The 19,521-nt window shown below is 44.2% G+C and overlaps 1 protein-coding gene across 2 annotated transcripts in view; it reads right to left on the bottom strand.

The window, feature by feature from the left end:
* The window catches only part of LOC122873028 (NACHT, LRR and PYD domains-containing protein 12-like), a 1,034,258-nt gene that overhangs the window by 102,851 nt on the left and 911,886 nt on the right, over positions 1-19,521 (bottom strand). The gene's annotated exons all lie outside the window — the stretch shown is intronic.

Genomic DNA, 19,521 nt, shown 5'->3' with positions numbered 1-19,521 from the left:
CAGTTCCTTCAGCTTATTACTTTCCTCTTCTTTCTTCCAATTTCCTGCCTTCCTTGCCTCCCTCGTCTCTCCTTCCTTACTTCCGTTATTCCCTCCTTTCTTCCTTCTCCACCCTTGCACCCTTTCTTCTCTCCACCCGACTGCTGTCATGCATCTTTTTCTTCATCCTTCGATCCTCATTTGCTTGCTTTGCTTCTCTTGTCCTCCACTTCTTCCACCTTCCCTCCTTCCTTGTCTTCATCGCTCCTTCCTTCCCTCGCTTCTCCCCGCCTGTTTCCTTCCTTCCTACCCCTTTTTTGAAAGGCCGGTCGTTGCTTCTTCAAAGGGCTGTGTGTGTGTGTGTGTGTGTGTGTGTGTGTGTGTGTGTGTGTTATGGAGCAGTGTGTTTGTTCAGATGCAGGGTGACAGCGGACATGAAAGGCCGGCTGGACGCCTCGATGAACCCTCGACACCGACCTGCCAGCGTCACCTTCTGACACCCAGCAGTGTGTGTGTGTGTGTGTGTGTGTGTGTGTGTGTGTGTAACTGCAGGTGGTGTGTGAGTCCCATTCCCACATTTTAGTGTGAAGTTGGTGGTTTGTTTTTTAAATCCTGACGTGGTGCGTTCAGGGTCACACTGCAGGATGCATCAGTCCGGCATCAAACCCGAGACCTTCAAGTTACAAACACAAGCAGGCTGGAGAGACAGGAGGTGTGTGTGTGCTACCTGTCTGCTGTCTGACCAGGTGCGCCAAAATGTGATGACCAGTGGAGAAATGATGGCCTGCATGTTGAACAGAAAGGTGGAATGTAACTAAGTTTACTCAGGAACTGTACTTTAGTACAGTGCTGAACGTGAAAACCATCTGAAGCAGGAAGTGTTTCCTCTATGGGTCGAGAGACTTCTCCTCCTTCTTATACGTGGTTCTCGCAGGACGGCGACGCTACAAACGTACGATGATCTTATAGACCATGATGCATTGCTGCAGGTTAAACTACCCAACAGTATATAAAGCAGCTTGCAGCAGTAAAATGCAACACACACATTATCCAGAAACATCAGATATAATAAAACACTGACAGGAATATGATTACACTTAGATACTACATACGAGTGGTTTTGGTTCTGAACGCAGGACTTTTACTTGCACTGGAGTATTTTCACATTGTGGTTTTAGTATTTTTTACTCAGGTAACGGATCTGAATATTTTCCATCCCTGATTTTGTTTTCCATTAAGACTAAAAAGCGAGAGTCAAAAAGAGAGAGAGAGAGAGAAAATCCCAAATATGATCAAAACCAGAACCAAACGTAAACCTTAAACACAAGTGAGCATGCAAACATGCTGTTGTTTATGTTGTTGTGTCACAATAAATATGGTGAAGTGACTTTCGAACGGCAGACAGCTCAGCAGCTGCAATCGTCAGGTCATTATCGCTGATTGATCCGCGGCTCCGTCAGAGGTGTGGGCAGTAAAACTGAAAGCTACTCAGCGCAGAGGATAATGAGGCAGACTGCTAATGAACGAGCGGTCAGCGAAGGTGAACAGCTGCAGGATGAATCCGTTCAGAGCCGAGGCCTCGGACAGCGACACGGACTTTTAGATGGAAAGTTCTGCTAAATCTGGTACAAAGCATCTATTTCACACTGTTGGAGATTAACGCTTAAAGGGACACGCCGCTCATTTAGTATTAGTACTTGCAAGAGACAAATTAAAAGACGAATCAGAGCTCCAGAGGTCGAGATATGTAGTCCCTGGTGTGGGTCAAGCTCCAAAAACACTGGATCCTACACTTCCCATGATGCAACTCGATTGCATCTTTCATTAGCCCCTTCCTGTGTGGTAAACACCCACACCGCCAGTTTGTAACTCAAGCTTTCTCTTATAAAGTTCTACTTTCCAAGTCTAAGCTGGGACAACCCTGATGACATCACTATGACATCACCAGGGGTTATTTCACTCAGCCTCGACAACACGGCGTTATAAAACTGTTTCCACGAGCTGAGTAGTCCTCGTCTAAAGGCTGGCGTCTTTCTTCACCTCGCGCCCCGTGACATTGTGCAGCTTGTAGACCAGAGTTCATGTCCAACAGTTAACGTTTTGATTTTTGATTTTTTACACCATATCATAAATGTTCCAGGTGCTTTAGCTGCCTGATCTGAACCTGCTGTTTTTGCGACGCTCAGATGTTTAAAATCATTTAAAAACCGTTGTCGTTGAATCCTGGATCCCTGAATGGTGACGCACAGCGATGCAATCATTTTGTTGAACTGAAGAAGATTCGGGGCACTTGTGAGAACTTGTCAAGAAGTATATCTTCAATTTATCAATTATTTATTCACAAGTCAATCATGTCATCTATAAAATTTTACATTTTTATTTGACTGAAAGTCTTTTTTTTATTTCGGACCAACAGAAAGTAACTGATTTATGATGAAATGAAACAAACACAGCTGCTGTTTGTTGTTTCAACTTGAATTATTTATAAATTCTGGAAATAGTGCTGATTGATTTGGCTGACTGTGTAATTGTGCATAACGCAAAGTTAACCGTAAAAACCTTTTTTGTTTGATTTAGTTTATTTCTTTTTAGTGCACCGCATCCTTAAAGTCACTAGTGTTTTAATTTAGTCTCACTAAAACTGAGCTGATAATAATGTTAAAGAAAACTATACAGCGGGGGGGGGTTCAGTCCTGCTCAGGGCCCCATACCTGCTGAGTCCGGTCCTGGTTTAAAGTATTTTAACTGCTCTGTGTGAGTCTATAAACAGAAAGGTCTTCTTCTGGCCCTTAAATTATGGTAAACGGTTTGGAAAACGCGGCCGTATTGTTCAGTCAGTAATGGTGAAAGCTGATCTTCGGCTGCTGGAGCAGAGCGCTGTGACTGGCGGAGGTGGAGGTGGGGATGGAGGGGGTTTGTGGCGTCCTCTGGCCGTCCTGCCGTTCATCAAAATGAAACGAGCTCATAAATCTGAACGACGCACCGCCACCGCTGCAGGAAGTGGCCCCCGCGGCGTTCGAGGCCCAAACGGCTCGGATTTAAACGGCGGAGGATTTAAGCGAGGAGCGTGATCGGTCGGCGCCGTGGGAGCGCTCAGCTGCTGGCAGGTTTACGGCCCCGGCTGCCGCAGCCTTCTGTTGGGGCTCTGGACCGGCTGAGAGCGGGGCCCGCCATCAGTGTGATTGATGCTTCGGGAGTTTAAACTGGCAGCGCTGCAGTTCACCTTCACTTCAGGAGTGACGAGGCGGCATTGCGCACAGAGGCCGAGTGTCACTTCCTGCGTCGCTCTGAGGTCAGAGGAGCGTTTCTGGACACGTGTGGTCAGACGGTCACTTCCCCAGAGGACCAGGCAGACCAGGGAGCACGGGACTGTAACTGGAACCCGGTCCAACGGGTCTAATAACTGAGAATTACAAATGATGAAGGGAGAAAAGTCACAAATATATTATTGTAATAAGTATTAAACTGTTAAACATTGTTTTACAAACACGTGTCACTTGATAATCCATCGCATATTGTGCCGAGGAAATGTTCAAAGATCAGAGTGCATTATGGGTAAGAATGCATAGCACAAACGCATGTGTTTTTGTTAAATTCTCCTCTCGGTGAGCGCTGTACGCAGCCCCGGCTCTGTGAACGGGAAACAAACTAAGATTCTCGGACCGAGCCAACATCACTGTTCCAGCCATGATGTGTGCGTCAGGTGACGTTAAACGACTTGCCCGCGGACACTCAGCTGACTCTCTAGTTTGCCAAGATCTGCTGTTGCTGTGATGTTAGCTGTAGCAGCAGGAGAGTTGTGAGCGTCGCTGTCTGGAGCTGCTGTGCTGGCTCTGGGAAACCGTCTGGCTGTTAGCTTAGCAGCAGTTTGCTAACCTTATCGGCGGGCCCACGTGTTGTGTTTACTGCTACTAAAGAGGAATAAATCTCGTTCATGTACGCACTTATCAGGCTTGCTAATGCTAACGCTACCAGCAGCTACGTGTGAGAGGCTACGGTTAGCCAGTGCGAGAGAATTCGGCTGAATCAAACTTTCAAATCCAAACCACGTACAAGCTCATTCTGAGCAGTAAAACATGTTTTTACACGTGTATTGCTATATTGCTTATATGTGTATTGCTGGAAAAATCACCTGTATTCAGATCATATGCCGAAGAGAACCTAAAAGATATGCGAACGACATAAATATGCAACAGGAAAGAGGCAAGAAAAGGACTGCAAGCTAACAAACATGGATGTCAACAATGCAGGGACTCAAATATTTCTTTTAAATCGGTTTTGCAAATGTTTTTTAAAGGAAGGAAATGTATTCAACACATTCACTGTTCACTGTTTCAGGAGAAAAGCAAAGGCTCATGGGAGATCTAAAGACAAACCGAGCCAAGTGAACGTTTGGACGCGATCCACGCGCTCGCCGGAGAGACGTTTTCTCTCTGCGGGGGGGGGTTCAGAAACACAGCTGCCATTTTGTTTTTGTTTTGTGGAGAGAAACTGAAGAGCGTCCAGCCTACAGGCTGGGTCAGAGGTCAGCCGTCAAGATCAACACAAACACGAGACAGATGGAGATTAATTTTTCATTTCTCAGGAGCCGGATATTTTCCAACTGCACTCCATCAGCGGGACTATAAATACACCGTAGCTGTTATTCCAGTTATTATTCTGTTGTTACTGGCCGCTCCGTGTGCAGAGGAAAATGTCCTTTTTTATCCTGCAGGACTGTAAATCATTTCTCAGCAGAGCGCACGAAAGAACGGTGGGAACTGAACTCAGACCAGCAAACAGTGCAGACTGATATTAGAGGAATCCATCACAAACTGTGATTCATGTGTAAAGCATGCACCGAGGGCTTAATATTCATCCAGCACTGATTATTCCTCATCACTTTAATGTCTCTAGAATCTGCAAGAAAAACACAGAGATAGAAACCTGACTGATGTTTCACATATATATATATATATATATATATATATATATATATATATATATATATATATATATATATATATATATATATATATATTATAAAACAATACAAAATACCATACACACTCAGCGTCCAGTTTATTAGGTAAAACTAATGCAGTCTAATACAACAGTCCTGCAGTGAATCCTCCTTCATGGTTATAATGTTCAGTTTGTGCTGAAGCCTACTCGCCTGTAGGATTGTGGGGGATGTAGTTTGTGGTGCTGTTGAAAGAGGTTGTCCAGTTATTTACTAAGCTACCTGCTATAGCTCAATAAACTCCCCACTGGAAGGGGTTCAGGACAAGCACGGCGGACACAACTCGAGCCACTTTTTGAGTTTGTATTGTGCACACATACACAATAAGCATCCACAAGCTAGTTATGTGTAACATTTAGCTCGTCAATTAACTAATCAATTAAGTTGCTAGGTTGTAAACCTGCAATGAAAACACAAAACAAACATCAGAATTAACTAATGAAATTGCACAATCATGAGACATTAATTCTTAATCTGAATTACCAGCAATGCCAGTTTACAGACACTCACCAGCAAGCGCACCAGCCCCGATCAACAACAGAGTGAAAAATGAACCTAGGTGGCGCTGGCGCACTGACTAACTTCACATATACAGATAGACAATCTGGTGACTGGGAACGATAATAAAACATATCTGTAACCTAGTGAGATTATAACATATATGACATAAATGTGCCTACATTTAGAATAAGATGGTAAATATACACACTTACTTCTTCAAATACCCCAGGACATAATGATAACATCTATCACTTGTAATATACATACGCAAAACAAATAGTGACACCTGCTGGAAAGTTATACAGAGGTGTTTCTGATATTTAGCCGACCCCCACTGATATAAATGGTGTGGACAAAATACTAGAAACACCTGTCAGCATAACGCTCTCATTTAATCTCCACGAATTTCCATGAGAGAGGAACGGTTTGAAGACAGCTAAGAGACGGGAGTCGATGGTTGAAATACGCTTTTTGAACAAACTGCGACCGAGCTAAGCTAACGAGCTAACTGACCATTAGCTATGAGCTTTATTTTCCCTCTTCAGTAACTTTTTATTGAATGAAATGGTGTGCGATGGTGAACAAAATGCCAGAGGGAAGTAAACAGAACAGCAGAGAGAAAACAGGGAGAATCTCCAGGAGCTATTGCGACTAGCCAGTTAACGGTTAGCTTGCCAGCTACAAGTAGCCCTGCGAGTAGTCGTCGCTAAGCTTCCCGCTCTACCTGTTTCGCATTGATGAGTGAATGTCACTTCGTGGTGTGGCCAGCGATGAAAGCTGCCAGTGGGCCTTTTTCCCAGCAGGCAGTTCGACCTGTCATAGTAGGAAAAGCACAGGTTACTAATAACATTAACGATGGCTCTGTTCTATTCAAGTCTTACTAATCACGTACAATAATCACGTACAAGGCCCCGGCCTGGCCCCCGCACGTGTAGCAGAGTTGTTGAGCCCCTGTTCGAGCTCTCGGGCCTTTTATCTGTCCCCCGTTCCTGTTTTAAACCCAGAGGGGGCCGCGCCTTTTCGGTTCCTAAACTCTTAAACTCTGGAATCTTTATTTGGGTTGTACGCTTTAATCTTTGTCAGTGTATCATGCATATGTGTGTGTGTATGTGTGTGTATATGTGTGGTTGTATGTATGCTTGTGTTTGTGTATTTTGTCCTATATGTGAAGCACTTTGTAACTGTGTGTTTTAAAAAGTGCTATATAAATAAAAGTATTATTATTATTATTGAGCGTCTCAGCCAGCACGAACAACACTAGCACCCTGAAAGTGAAGCAGCTCAATGGTCAGTCATCATTCATTTGATTATTTACAGCTGAGCTTCTCCTACTGACATTATCTAAATGTCTGCGGTGAAAAAAGCAGACAACAGCAAACAGGTGAGGTGGTTTTCAGCACACATACTTCAGCTCTGCCGGTGATCCCCCGCCGACCCCGGTTTACCCCCCTGAGGACAAACTGGACTTTCTTCTTCTTCTTCTGGTCTTTTAATATGAATTATTCAAATTAAAGAATGTGAGAAAGGAGCATCACTCTTTAGTTCAACACTTCACAACTAGACAGATACAACATGTACTTCGGTTTGCATTTGGATCAATGACGGAGCCTTTACTCCGTCAGTCAGGTAAAAACACACCTGGACAACAGGTAAACAGGCAATGACAACTAGACATGTTTGGATGCTCCAGGAAATTACAACTTTACACACGAACCAAACTGGGAGTAACGGTGTTTCACCTTGTTGCTACGCCTCCTAGGGGGCGGCACAGGTCAAAGGTCAGCGTGTCAGCAGGTGGCGTCCATCTTATCTCCTCTGACCTCTGAACGACCTCATCGACCGCAGCCTGAAGAGACACCGGCTGAGACGCTGCCGATTCGTCCTCGTTCCTGCCGAGCCTCTCAGACAGCCCCCCCCCGCTCTCTCCTCTTCAGGCGCCGCATCTGTCTCGCGATTGGGTGTGATCCCGGCTGGTAACCATGGCGACAGTTGCCGGGGCCAGCCAGCAGCAGAGGAACTCAAACGTGAGGACTGTTGAAGGACAGTGGATGGAGAGAGGAGGGGTGTGATCCACTGGTGGGGAGTCTTGAGGGGGTAATAATAAGCGGGTGGTGGCGGTGGCGGTGGAGGGGGGGGGACAGTAGGTGAAGACAGCCAGCTGTGTCCTCGGAGGCGGGCCACAGGTGTGTGTGTGGATGAAATAAATGAGATAATCCACAGGGAGGTGTCACAGTGCTGCTGCTGATCCCTCTTTGTGGTGTTTTTGTCTCTTTGTCTACAAATAAATGACCACATTATGAAGACGGGACAGATTTTCTACCTACAGAAATATTTCAGACGCAACGCAGCCGTGAAATTCAGAGGCAGCGTGGATTTAAAAACAAAAAGCCCGTGGAAAGACGGGAACAAACTGGCACAAAAAAGAGGCGAAGATGCATCGAAGTGCTTGAGTTCAAGATGTTGAAACAATTATGAGCTCGATCTTCAGCTAACACACACACACACACACACACACACACACACACACACAGCTAGTGTGTGTTTTTACAGCAAACATCTGTACTGACAGTGGAGGAACTGGCCTGTTGCCTGTTTATGGTAAATAAACAGTCAAATTCAAACACTGAGGTCAGATTCATGTGAATACACAAACCTTGGGCTGTTTTTGCTCAGTTTTCACTTCCTTTGTTTACGGGCTGATGTCTGACGGGTGTTATACATGTTCTGGGGCAACGTTCATGAAAGAAAAAATGTTAAATATTTTATTAGCCGCGTTAGCAGCGTGGCTCTAAGGATGGCAATGTCTGTCTGTCCAGACTGAAATGTCTCGACAGCTACCGGATGTCTCGCCATGAGACGTGCTTCATCGTTACTTTATTGATCCTCGAGGGGAAACTCTTTTGTTACAGAGAGACGAGACAGAGACCAGAGAAAAGTGGTCTTGAGAGACCAAGACCGATCCCGAGTACTACAACACTGACTCCTGCATCTGGTCACATCCCAGATACTGTGCTTCTGTCCGTCAACGGGCATCTCACTTTGAGACGTGACACTCCACCCCCCCCACCTCAGGGGGCCAACAGGTCCCAGTCTCACGGGTCTCCAGCAGGGGGCAGACATCCCAGGACGCAACATTTGCAATCTTTTCGTCTATAAAACAGGTCTTTTTAATTTTACTGACACACGAGGCCTTAAATAAAATCAACATGTGTTGATTAATCAACACATGTGTGTAATGTGGGGAGGAGCTGGTGGTACACTTTCTTTTGTTGCTGACTTTAAAGCAACTTCAGATGACACAAAATCAAACCAGTTAAAACAAACAAAAAAATCCCAGTTAAGTTCTGACGGCTAAATCCTGAGTACAGCGCAGTCCCAGCTGGGCCTGAGTGGCGTGACACGTGGCTTCCTCAAAGGATCACCCGTCTATCAGAAGGCCTCTTAAAAAACAGAATATGTCTTTAAAATGTTAACTGACAGCAAACTGTCAGTATTTTCATAGAAATGCTGTGACGCGCACGAAGAGTCCGCAGAGATAAACGTCTCTTGCGACTCTGACAGGCGGCCGCCGTTGAAGCGAGGTCTTCATACGAAGCGGCGGCCTCAGGGGACGCTCGTGGCAGCTCGGGTCAATAACTGATGATCCTCTGAAGACAGCTGTGTTTGAAGTCCTCGGAGAGCAGCAGCATGTTAATCTCTTCTTTAAAACTCTTCAGTTTGACACTCGTCGACGTTATCAGCGCAGACATCGCCTGTCAGTGTCAAACTCTGCGATCTCGTCTGCATCCTCGTGGGTTCATATTTAAGATGCGTGCTGTGTAACCATGACAACCTGGGCTCAAATCTGGCCCATGTCTCCGCTTGCTGTCCTCGCTCTCTTTTTGTCTTTCTCCACTTTCGTCTGTCTCACGAAGGAAAAAGAACAACACAACCAGACTGAGAGACACAGCGCTGCTTAGCATGTTAGCATGCTAACATTCGCTGATTAGCACTCACGTAGTGCTGATGATGCAGGATGACATCACTAAAAATCAGCCCGGATGACCTCGCACCGAACCTAAAGGATTTGGGTTCACAAAGGATTCAGAAATGATAAAACTGAACAGTCTTCAGCAGCAGCTCTGGGATCAGCTCTGAGCTGAGTGAGTCTCTGTGGGCTTTTTGTTTCGCTGTCAGAGCTCACCATGAGGATCCCATCCAACCACCACACACACACACACACACACGCACACACACACACACACTACCATCCTACACTTACTATTCAAACTGAACACTGTGTTCCCAGTACGAATGTAAGCGCTCTCTGCTCGTGTGGGAGTCCATTTGTAGACGTCTATAAATAGGCGCAGTGTGGTTTCTGCTCCACTTCCAGTTTGGTGTTTTGGTTCTAACCAGAAAACTTGGATATAAAACCATCTGGGTTTTATTCAGTGTCACCACTGATGCAATCTCGTCTGACTGTGATTTAGCCTCTGGGGGCAGCGGCCAATCTCCGGTGCAGCCAGCAGATATCCGGATAACAGATATCCAGGACAAGACTTCCTCTTGCGTGCGCTGGTCATTGTTTACGGTCCGATTAGTAACCCGTCAGCTATCGCCTGACGACAATTTGAATGCAGATACATTTTTAAAAAAGCTAATAATAAATAGCCGCTTAAACGTGATTGGCCAATACTACTCGGACTACAAGCGGACTACAAACGGAAACCAGATCGCTTCCGATACCAAAATATTGTCCCTTGCCTACAGATTCTCTATTTAAAATATAGACATTTCTTGGCTATTAAAACACTTATTACTGACAAATTTGAACAAAGAGTTATGCAAGAACGTTTCAGCCTACAATCACCACGATACCTATATAGTATTATAATATATGTGTTGTTTGAGATTACATGGTCTTTCCCCTGGTGCACCCTCAGGACAAATCCTCCTCTGTGATGAACATTACAGCCTCATGGTGTCTTTAAGTATTCTTAATGGTTTTAAAGATTCAGTAATATATTAATCCTGTGTTAATTGCTCAGTTATCTTTTGTGCCAAAATGCCAATAATATTTATTTTTTATAGCAAAATCCCTCTCCTTTCTCCTACTGCAAAATATTAGAATATTTTAGATGGCTGGTCTTGACCTCGGGGGTCGTTACAGAAATGTTTCCAATGCTACTGGAGCTACTAGCTAATCATCCGTTATCCGCACTTGACCGTTAGCTAGTTAGGGTTGTAGCTAGCAGAACGATATCACAGGAGGTGCGAGTTTACATGTCAGTTGGCAAAAACTTTGTTTACATTTTCTCCCTCGTCCTCCTCTGACGTCGTGGGTGAGAGTGGAGGCCAACAGTCCTCTAGCTACACATCTCTCTGGCGTCGTATTCGCTAAGCCTCGCCCACTTTAAGTGATCAATTCGATTTGAAACCCTCACGTAACTAAACTTTAATGTTGAGATAAGTGACCGAATATTCGAAGAAATGTAGAATCACTGACCTCAAAAACTGTGAAACTAAAAGAAACAAGCAGTGCCTCAGTGACAGTAAGTGAGAGTGTATTTTGTTGTTTGCAGCTCTGAGCTGTGTCGTCCATCACGTCACAGATTAAACATTTACAGTGGAAAACAGAGACTCGGCTCAGCTCCTGACTTATTCATCGCATGTCCGTGTTTCCAGCAGACCGTTGGATCAGAGGAGACCAGAGACGCTGAGGGCTTAAAGCGGAGGGCTGACGTGGGATTCGTCACAGCCGCAGACGCCGTCGGGGGCTCAGGTGACCCCCGGTGTTCGCTGTCTTCCTCGTGTCTCATGTGTCCAGGCTGGATTACAGTGTGTGACTGAGTGTGGGAAAAGAGGCGTGGCCATGGAAGGGCGTGGCACGTGTGTGTTTTGACCTATTGTGTCGCCACACAGGTAGATTTGGGTTTCACCTGGTGTTTCAGTGTGTGAGTGAGGTTTGTCCTCGTTCTGTGACATGTACACATCGAGTTCCTCTGGACAGCAACCCCTCGAGGATGACGTGTAAACAGCGTGATCCCATCCGGACCTGATAGGCGTTAGCATGCATAACTATACTGTCTGGGAGGCTAAGCTGCCTGTAACTCAAACGCCCCACCCGTTTAAAGAAAGACACGATTCATTTCAGTCTCTCAAAGCTATCGGCTTCCCATCTTAAAGGCAGACTCACAGCTGAACCTCCAAAACCAGAAGTCAGACTGCGACTACATCCAAAACGTTTCTTAGCCAGCCAGCTAACTGCACCTGCCAGTGTAGTTTCTTGTTTTGTTTGTAGTTTCCTTTTGTCACTTGGAGCAATATTACAGTAGTAACATACTCAAGGCCAAACGTTAGCAAACTGCATTGTTTTGTGGTTAAGTTTTTAAAAAGTACAGGTTGGGACTGGAAGATCCGTGTTGGAGCTGGTCCTGGATGTCAGCTCCAGCTGAGATCCCCTATGTAGCGATCTCATGCACATCTAAGACCATTTTGCAGGATTCTCATTGTCAAACAAGCCAGTCAGAAACTTTCATCAGCTGGAGATGGAGTTTTCAATGAACTCATTTTAATTAGCTATCTACATCTGATAAAATCCGCTAGCAACAGTTGACGTTTCTGCCGACAGAATCAACAGCCGCTGGCTGGAAATGAGGAGCCGCATTTGTCTGCAGTACTTCTGAAATCACGAACCTGTTGTTTGAAAATTACCACAGATCTCGTGTGGTGAATGTGCCACCAGTGTTACTGTAAACCGCTTGCTATGCAGTTTACAATAGTGCCGCAATGGACAGCTAGACAGGTAAGAGGGCGAAGGATCAACTATACTGTAAATTGTAGAAAAGGTTTCAGTCGTAGTCATCTGGACACTGTTTTCAGAATCAAGACGTTTCGGCTCCCATCCGGAAGTCATTCTCAATCGTGGATGAGTCAAGATTGTGGATTGTCAATTGAGAATGACTTCCGGATGGGAGCCGAAACGTCTTGATTCTGAAAACAGTGTCCAGATGACTACGACTGAAACCTTTTCTACGATAGAACACTCCTGGACGAATGAGGGACTACACCGTCTATACTGTAAATTGTGAACCCAACTACATCGACTGGGGAAAAGCTAATGCGTGTGTGCTCGTGACAGTTTAAACCCATGTTCTGCAGACTGTACTGGCTGTCAATACTAAAGCCCGGGCAGTTACTTCCAGCCGCTGCAGGCAGACTCGCGATGGTCCGGAAAGTCAGGGACAAAACGTCGTCTCTTTCATCAACTCGACACTAAAACTCATCTGAAAATGTGGAGATGAATGCGTTTCCTCAGCGCGGCTGATGAGTTGTGACAGACAGAAAGAAAAAGATGAAAAGGAGTTAAAAGCTCTTTAGTTCTGTAAATTAAGCTTCTTATGACGTAAAGAGTGAGAAGAAAAGACACAGCTGGAGCACGAGGAAAAAAAATAAAAGCTTTCATGAATTCTTCTTCTTCTTCTTCATGGAAATCAGTGTAAAAAGAAGTGAAAAGGCTGTTGTGTCCTGCCGAGTTTAAACTGATACAGAGGAGATGTTGGAGTCTCAGGTACGGGCTGCGGTGCTTTATTGGATAGTAAAATAAAACCTCTCTGACTGCTGTTTGATTGATGATTTTAAAAGTACAGTTTATTGGCTGTTATGTTTTATGTAATTGTTTATTTCCGCCATCACAAAGGACCACACCAGTGTTTTTGAAAGTTTTAGCACGTTGAATACAAATATCTTTAGACTATATTACTTTATTCTCCCACGCACCCCCCACTGCTAGGCACTGGATGTCGGTGTTTGTTTTAGGAACCAACTCAAGCGACTTTCAGATCTCTGCAGTGAATTCTCACAGCTTACTGTTCGCATCTCGTTTCGTACGAACAGCCAACACTGGTTTATTTTACCCATGACCACCATCTTTCCCTAAAGTGAGGTTTTCCCACCACTTCAGTCAGTTATCTACTGGTTGGATCACCATGAAACTCTGCACAGACGCGATCCCCTGGCTGACTCTTCATCTACAAGCTTCACTTTTACCAATTATTTGGTTTATGGCCTGGAAAACTGAGGACATTCTCATCAGCGTACTTAGCAAATGTTAGCATGCTAACAAACTAACCGATATCTGCTAAACGTCAGCTTGCTAACGTTGTGAGCATTTTGCTAGTGTGGTTGTGTGTTTTAACCAAACCACAACTATTCTCTAATCTTAAGATCAGAAAACGCTCATACGGGTCGTTTTTGTGGGAAACGAGAAACAACTTATATTGTGATTTAGTTTGGAGGATCGTGGTCTGTCGGTACAACTATCCAGAATCTCGACAGCTATCGCGTGGATTCCCATAAAATGTGCCCAGACATTCATGGTGCCCACGGGATAAATCCTAATGAATAATGATGGAGCGCCCCCAGCAGGTCAAAGTTTTCACGGGTCCAACACCACAAGATAATAACTGCGTACCTGTCAGCCTCAGCTGCACATTGAGCCTAATGCTAACATAGCATGCTAACATTAGCTTTCATGTTACCACAGAACTAATCTATGGTGCTCAAAGCATTTACATTTTTCACTTGAAGCAGCAAAAAATGTCCAGGTCACTCTGGATGATCTACAGACCTCAGCGTGGAGAGTCCGGGGTTCATTCGGGATAACTGGGACATTTTATCCTAAAAGACATGTCGAGTTGTCGTGTCGTGTCCTTGGCCGAGATACTGAACCCCAAATTGCTCCCGAGGGCTGTGCCTTCGCTGTGTGAGTGTGTGTGAGCGTTTTGAGTGGTCGGAAGACTAGAAAAGCGCTGTAAATAAGTCCATTTATCTGTTTTTAAGATGCTTTGTGCATCACAATGAAAATTCAGTTCACTTTCTCTGTGTCTGGCAGAAGTATAAGTGGCGTAAATCTCCAAACCTCAGCAATAAAACCCAAACTGTCTACATGTCTGTGATGCAAGTGAGACAAAGTGGGAAAATACAGTGTGTTATTTTGTGTTTTGGGTGAACTGACCCTTTTAAAATAATGAAGTTGAGAAAACATGTCAGTCTATTATAACAAAGAAATCCCCAGACGGTGAAGTGTAGAAGCCACAAAGTGTTCATACTTCATGTTTGGTAACACACAGACGGTTAGCGTTGATGTGCTGCGTCCCTGCAGACATCTGGCATCTGTTTGTTCCTGCTCGTGTTTGTTTACAGTCGGTGAAAAATGGCCGCTGGTGTTTGATACCTCACCGCGGTGTGTTGATCGGTAATGAACATACACACTAACTGTGGCCTCGGGAACATTTCTCTGTTTAAGTTAGCAGCATTTACAAATCACAGACATTTTCAGAACCACCCACGTTTAATGTACACTTTCACTGCAGCGATGACTGATTCATAACGTGCATATGTTCATCAGCTGTGCAAACACTGAACATTCATGCATTCAGCATTTCACAAGAGAATTATACAGAAGCATAAATCTAAAAATGATCTTTTATGTTGGTGCTATTAAAAGCAGAAGGGCAACGACTTTAATATGTTGTGGTTCTACATCTTTTTGGATCTCTGTAATCAGTTTTTTGTTTCCACATTTATTTGTTTCCGACATCACGAGTTCCAAAATATAGATCTTGCACTTTTAGCTGAACAAAATGTGTAACAATTTATTTAGAAATCTGAATATCTACCTACAATACCTCAATGGCGAAATGTTGAGATTTATTACAACATCCCATGTAAAAAAAAATTAAAAAAGGCCATTTTGATAATTTTATCATAATTAAACTTTTTATTTTAAGTTATTTCTTTTGTCATATTTGCCCTCTTTACTTTCATTATCAAAAAACGAAGTCTGAACCGTGCTGAACCTGCTCTGTGTATATATATATATATATATATATATATATATATATATATATATACCGAGCATCAGTGATATTGGAGGTGAGGTGTCTGCACAGAGTCCGAAGGATACTAAAGGACAGTATGCGTCAGTAAACCATCTGTGTGACAGTTGACAAAGTCACAGTCAGCTGTGTGCAGGTTATTTGATCCGGAGCAGTGACGTGCAGACAGACTCGGCGCTGATTCCTGCACACAGTTTGGCCTCTCGGTGTTTGGCTGCAGGATGTGTTAGCTCTGTAACAACGTCCTCATATTATGGGAGCATTTATGTTAAGTTTCTTCTCTTATATGTTCAGCTACAGTGGACGATAGTGAGGAAAACTTGATGTGGCTGTCTGTTTGGGATTATCAGTTCAGTACAAGGACTGAAAAACTGCCATTAATCAAACGAGGCTAATAATCTTAAATACTTGAAAAATAAGTTTCTTCGGTGTGCTCGAAGTGCCAAAAACAACCTGGCACTTATTTTCATTTAATGTGTTCACGTCCATTGATCACAACGGTCTGGTTCTGTTCAAATACAGACTGAGAAATGTCTTGGCATTCAAACAGTAACGATCCCAAACTATGTATTCTTGGTGTTTGGCTCCTCGTCCCGTATCATGTTGCTGCCTTTCAGTCCTGCATGTTTGCTCTGATGTACGTCCGCCTACATTATCAATGTGGTGTGATAAATTACTATCAATTTTTCCTTATGAACGTTTATCCAAAGTATATCCAGGAACCTCAGGTGAGCTTGTGAAAGAGCGGTCGCCCCTCAGCACGTATTTTGCCTGTAAGTGGCTTTAAATAACCTGTAGATTGAGCTTAATTTGCTCACTCAGCATTTCTCCCCCTCGTTGTTTAGTTTTACGTATATGTGTTCATGCTGGGACAGCCGTATAAGAAAGGTGTGTATTTAATTTGACCATATGTGTTCGTTGCTCTCCTCACATGCTCTGTTTTATTGTTTCAAAATCAAAAAGGAAATGGAGAAAGCGGTGTTTCCCAAGCACATGGTTACTGAAGAGGCTGTTGGGAATGATGGGAGATTGAGGAACGACTCCTCCCTGCCGCAGGAGGAACCAAAAACTACAGGTTTGATTGTTTTTGGTCATTTTTAACGCCACTCTTATCAGGAACGCTGGTGTTCTTTGTGGTAAAGTGTGAGTGAAAAGGTTTCAGTTAGAAAATAAAGCTAAACTCACACAAAAAAAAGTTTCTGGAATAAATAATGTGTTAACATTTTGTCCCATTAGCTAACTAGCTTACTAACTGACAGATGGCAAGCCAGCTAGCTTGGAGAGCTACTGTGGCTGACAAGTACTAGCATGCATCCGGCTGGCCAGCATGTTAGCAGTTAGCTTGTCAGTGATAGCAGTTCGCCAACGAGCCCGACAAGTAGTCACTTTGTCACCGAGCTGCGAGCATCACCTGTTTCACAAAGAAGCACAGGCAGACTTTACTGTAATGCCTTGTGTTGTGACCGCAGCTTTGAGGTCGTGCCTGTTTGCTTCAGAGCACTTCATTGGCTGAAATTTGAAAGATGAGGGCAAAAATGGGAGAAGAGTCTGCACCATAGGTTTAGAGAACAAGGGGACTTGTACTTGTCCTCCCCAATAAATACCATTGTTGTCTGGCGCCTGAATTTTGTATTGGCCTTTTCAAAGACAGTTCCGCCCCAAGTTGATTGGCTGTTACGTGGGTTTTGTGGTTATTTACATGCATAAAAAGTCACCAGTTTGTGTCTAAAACGTATATTTTCCTGGGGGAGGACCCCCAGAAATATATATATATAATACCGGGCCATGCTGTGGAAAGTATGGCCCCGCTGTGGCCCCTGATTTAGAATAATCCTAGATCCGGCCCTGTGTGGCACGACTGCACCAAAGGGAATGATGTGGGCGCATTAGTTGTAGTCATCGTGAGGCAAAGAAGCATTAAAACGTGTTTAAAATGTTGCTCGTCCTGAGGTTGGATTACACCGCTTCATGAACGTACGGAGAGAGACTGGAGGAAAATAAGAGAAAGAACACACACACTGCGTTATGGCGTTATTGATTGTAACTCTAACTATCCTTTATTTATCATGTTTCTTCTTCTGTGGCTTCCCTTCATTTTTCTCATTCCAGTTAAATCCATCTGATTCTGTTCAGCTGAGACGGTGACTCCTTTTCACCGTTACATTACACTCACAGTGAAGACAGCTGAAAGCCAAACCGGCGCTGTATGTATCCTGTCTGAATGAAACATCTTTCGTGCTTGTTGTTATCGTAGAGTCAGATTTACTGTGGGAGCTGCAGTCCAGTCAGCGTGGTCGCTGTGGGGACTGGAGGTTTGTGTTTCTGTGTGTAGTTTTGTGCGGTCTGACTTGTGTGTGTTTATGTGTGTTTAGCAGGGGAATAACATTCCTCAGTGTTACCACAATGATGATAAATGCAGTTCAGACAGTCCACACGACCTCCAGCGAGCCGCCTGCCAGCGGTCAGTAACGAGGAGGGCGGAGGCTCCACCGGAAATCTCCGAATATTTCACAAAGTCCTTTCAACAACAATGGTAGAAATAGAAGAGGGGCCAAGATCACTTGCTGACACACACATTGTAAATACACAGCACAGAGTAAAAAGAAAATCTGCCGGTGAAAGTCGTCACGTCAGCCGCTAAAACTGACTGAAAATGACAAACCCGCTTTCGTCTTCTTCTGTCTGGAATCAAGAACCAGTTTCTTCAAAAATGAGAACTTCAAGTGTAACTCTGCCACGTTTTCATTGTAAACTGCACATGTGTTATGCTAAAATGGAAAGATTGACATGCGTAGCAACTGTAACTAAGGGGGGCGGGGCTTAATGAACAATTAAAACGTTTTGAACAGTTTATCATAGAAAAGGTTTCAGTCGTAGTCATCTGGACTCTGTTTTCAGAATCAAGACGTTTCGGCTCCCATCCGGAAGTCATTCTCAATTGTGAAAAAATGGGACGGGAATTGGAAATTTAAGCTACTCTGAGTTACATAAGCCCCGCCCTCAGGGAGGAGTCTACCTGAGTATCTGTTGATTAGCTAGTTTCACCTGAAACTGCGCTAATAGTTTCCAAGATGGCCCAGTAATCAGTAATCAGGCCTATTGTTTTCTGGCTGCACCTCCCTCATCACTGTTAAGTACCTGATTAGCATGTGATTGGCTTGACCAATGTGTTAATACACTGTGGTAAACTTTGGGCAGATTGAATCTCAGACCACCATTTCTGTTCAAAGAGGGGTTTTCTTTTTTTACAAAAATGGCTTCTTTGACTCCTCTTTCAAACCAACTCTTCTCTCTACTAAGAATCTTCACCTCGCTGTCTTCAAATGTGCGATTTGTAGCTTTTAGATGCAAACGCACGGCGCTCTGCGATCCTGAGTTAGCGTGTCGTCTGTGCTGATAAAGTCTTTTGTGAAGTGGCTGTTTGAACGGGGCGTCAAAGAAGCCATTTTTGTAAAAAAAGAGAACCCATCTTTGAACAGAAATGGTGGTCTGAGATTCAATCTGCCCAAAGTTTACCACAGTGTATTAACACCGTGGTCAAGCCAATCACATACTAATCAGGTACTTAACAGTGATGAGGGAGGTGCAGCCAGAAAACAATAGGCCTGATTACTGATCACTGGGCCATCATGGAAACTATTAGGTCAGTTTCAGGTGAAACTAGCTAATCAACAGATACTCAGGTAGACTCCTCCCTGAGGGCGGGGCTTAAGCAACACAGAGTAGCTTAAGTTTCTGAGTTCCCGTCCCATTTCTTCACAATTGAGAATGACTTCCGGATGGGAGCCGAAACGTCTTGATTCTGAAAACAGCGTCCAGATGACTACGACTGAAACCTTTTCTATGATAGAACACTCCTGGACGAATGAGGGACTACACTGTCTCGTTTTGAACAGTTGTCCATCAAAAATCTCAGCTTCTGGACAGATTTTCGTGACTTTGTGCTTTTTAACGAGGTTGACACTGACAGGAGGTGCTGCTTATTTTTCAACCCCCCCTTACATAATACTGCTCACTTCGAACTATCATTAAAGTATGTTTTTAATTTTAGTAAAATAAACAAACAGAAGTCTTTGGCTCCATCAGTCACCAACGTTCACCTGCTGCCAAAAAGTAACGGAAGAAACAAACCGGTCCGTAGCATCACGCGGCTCCGGT

Source organism: Siniperca chuatsi, linkage group LG3, assembly GCF_020085105.1.
Source record: "Siniperca chuatsi isolate FFG_IHB_CAS linkage group LG3, ASM2008510v1, whole genome shotgun sequence".
NCBI lineage: Eukaryota > Metazoa > Chordata > Actinopteri > Centrarchiformes > Sinipercidae > Siniperca > Siniperca chuatsi.
This window is presented reverse-complemented; position numbering and strand designations above follow the sequence as displayed.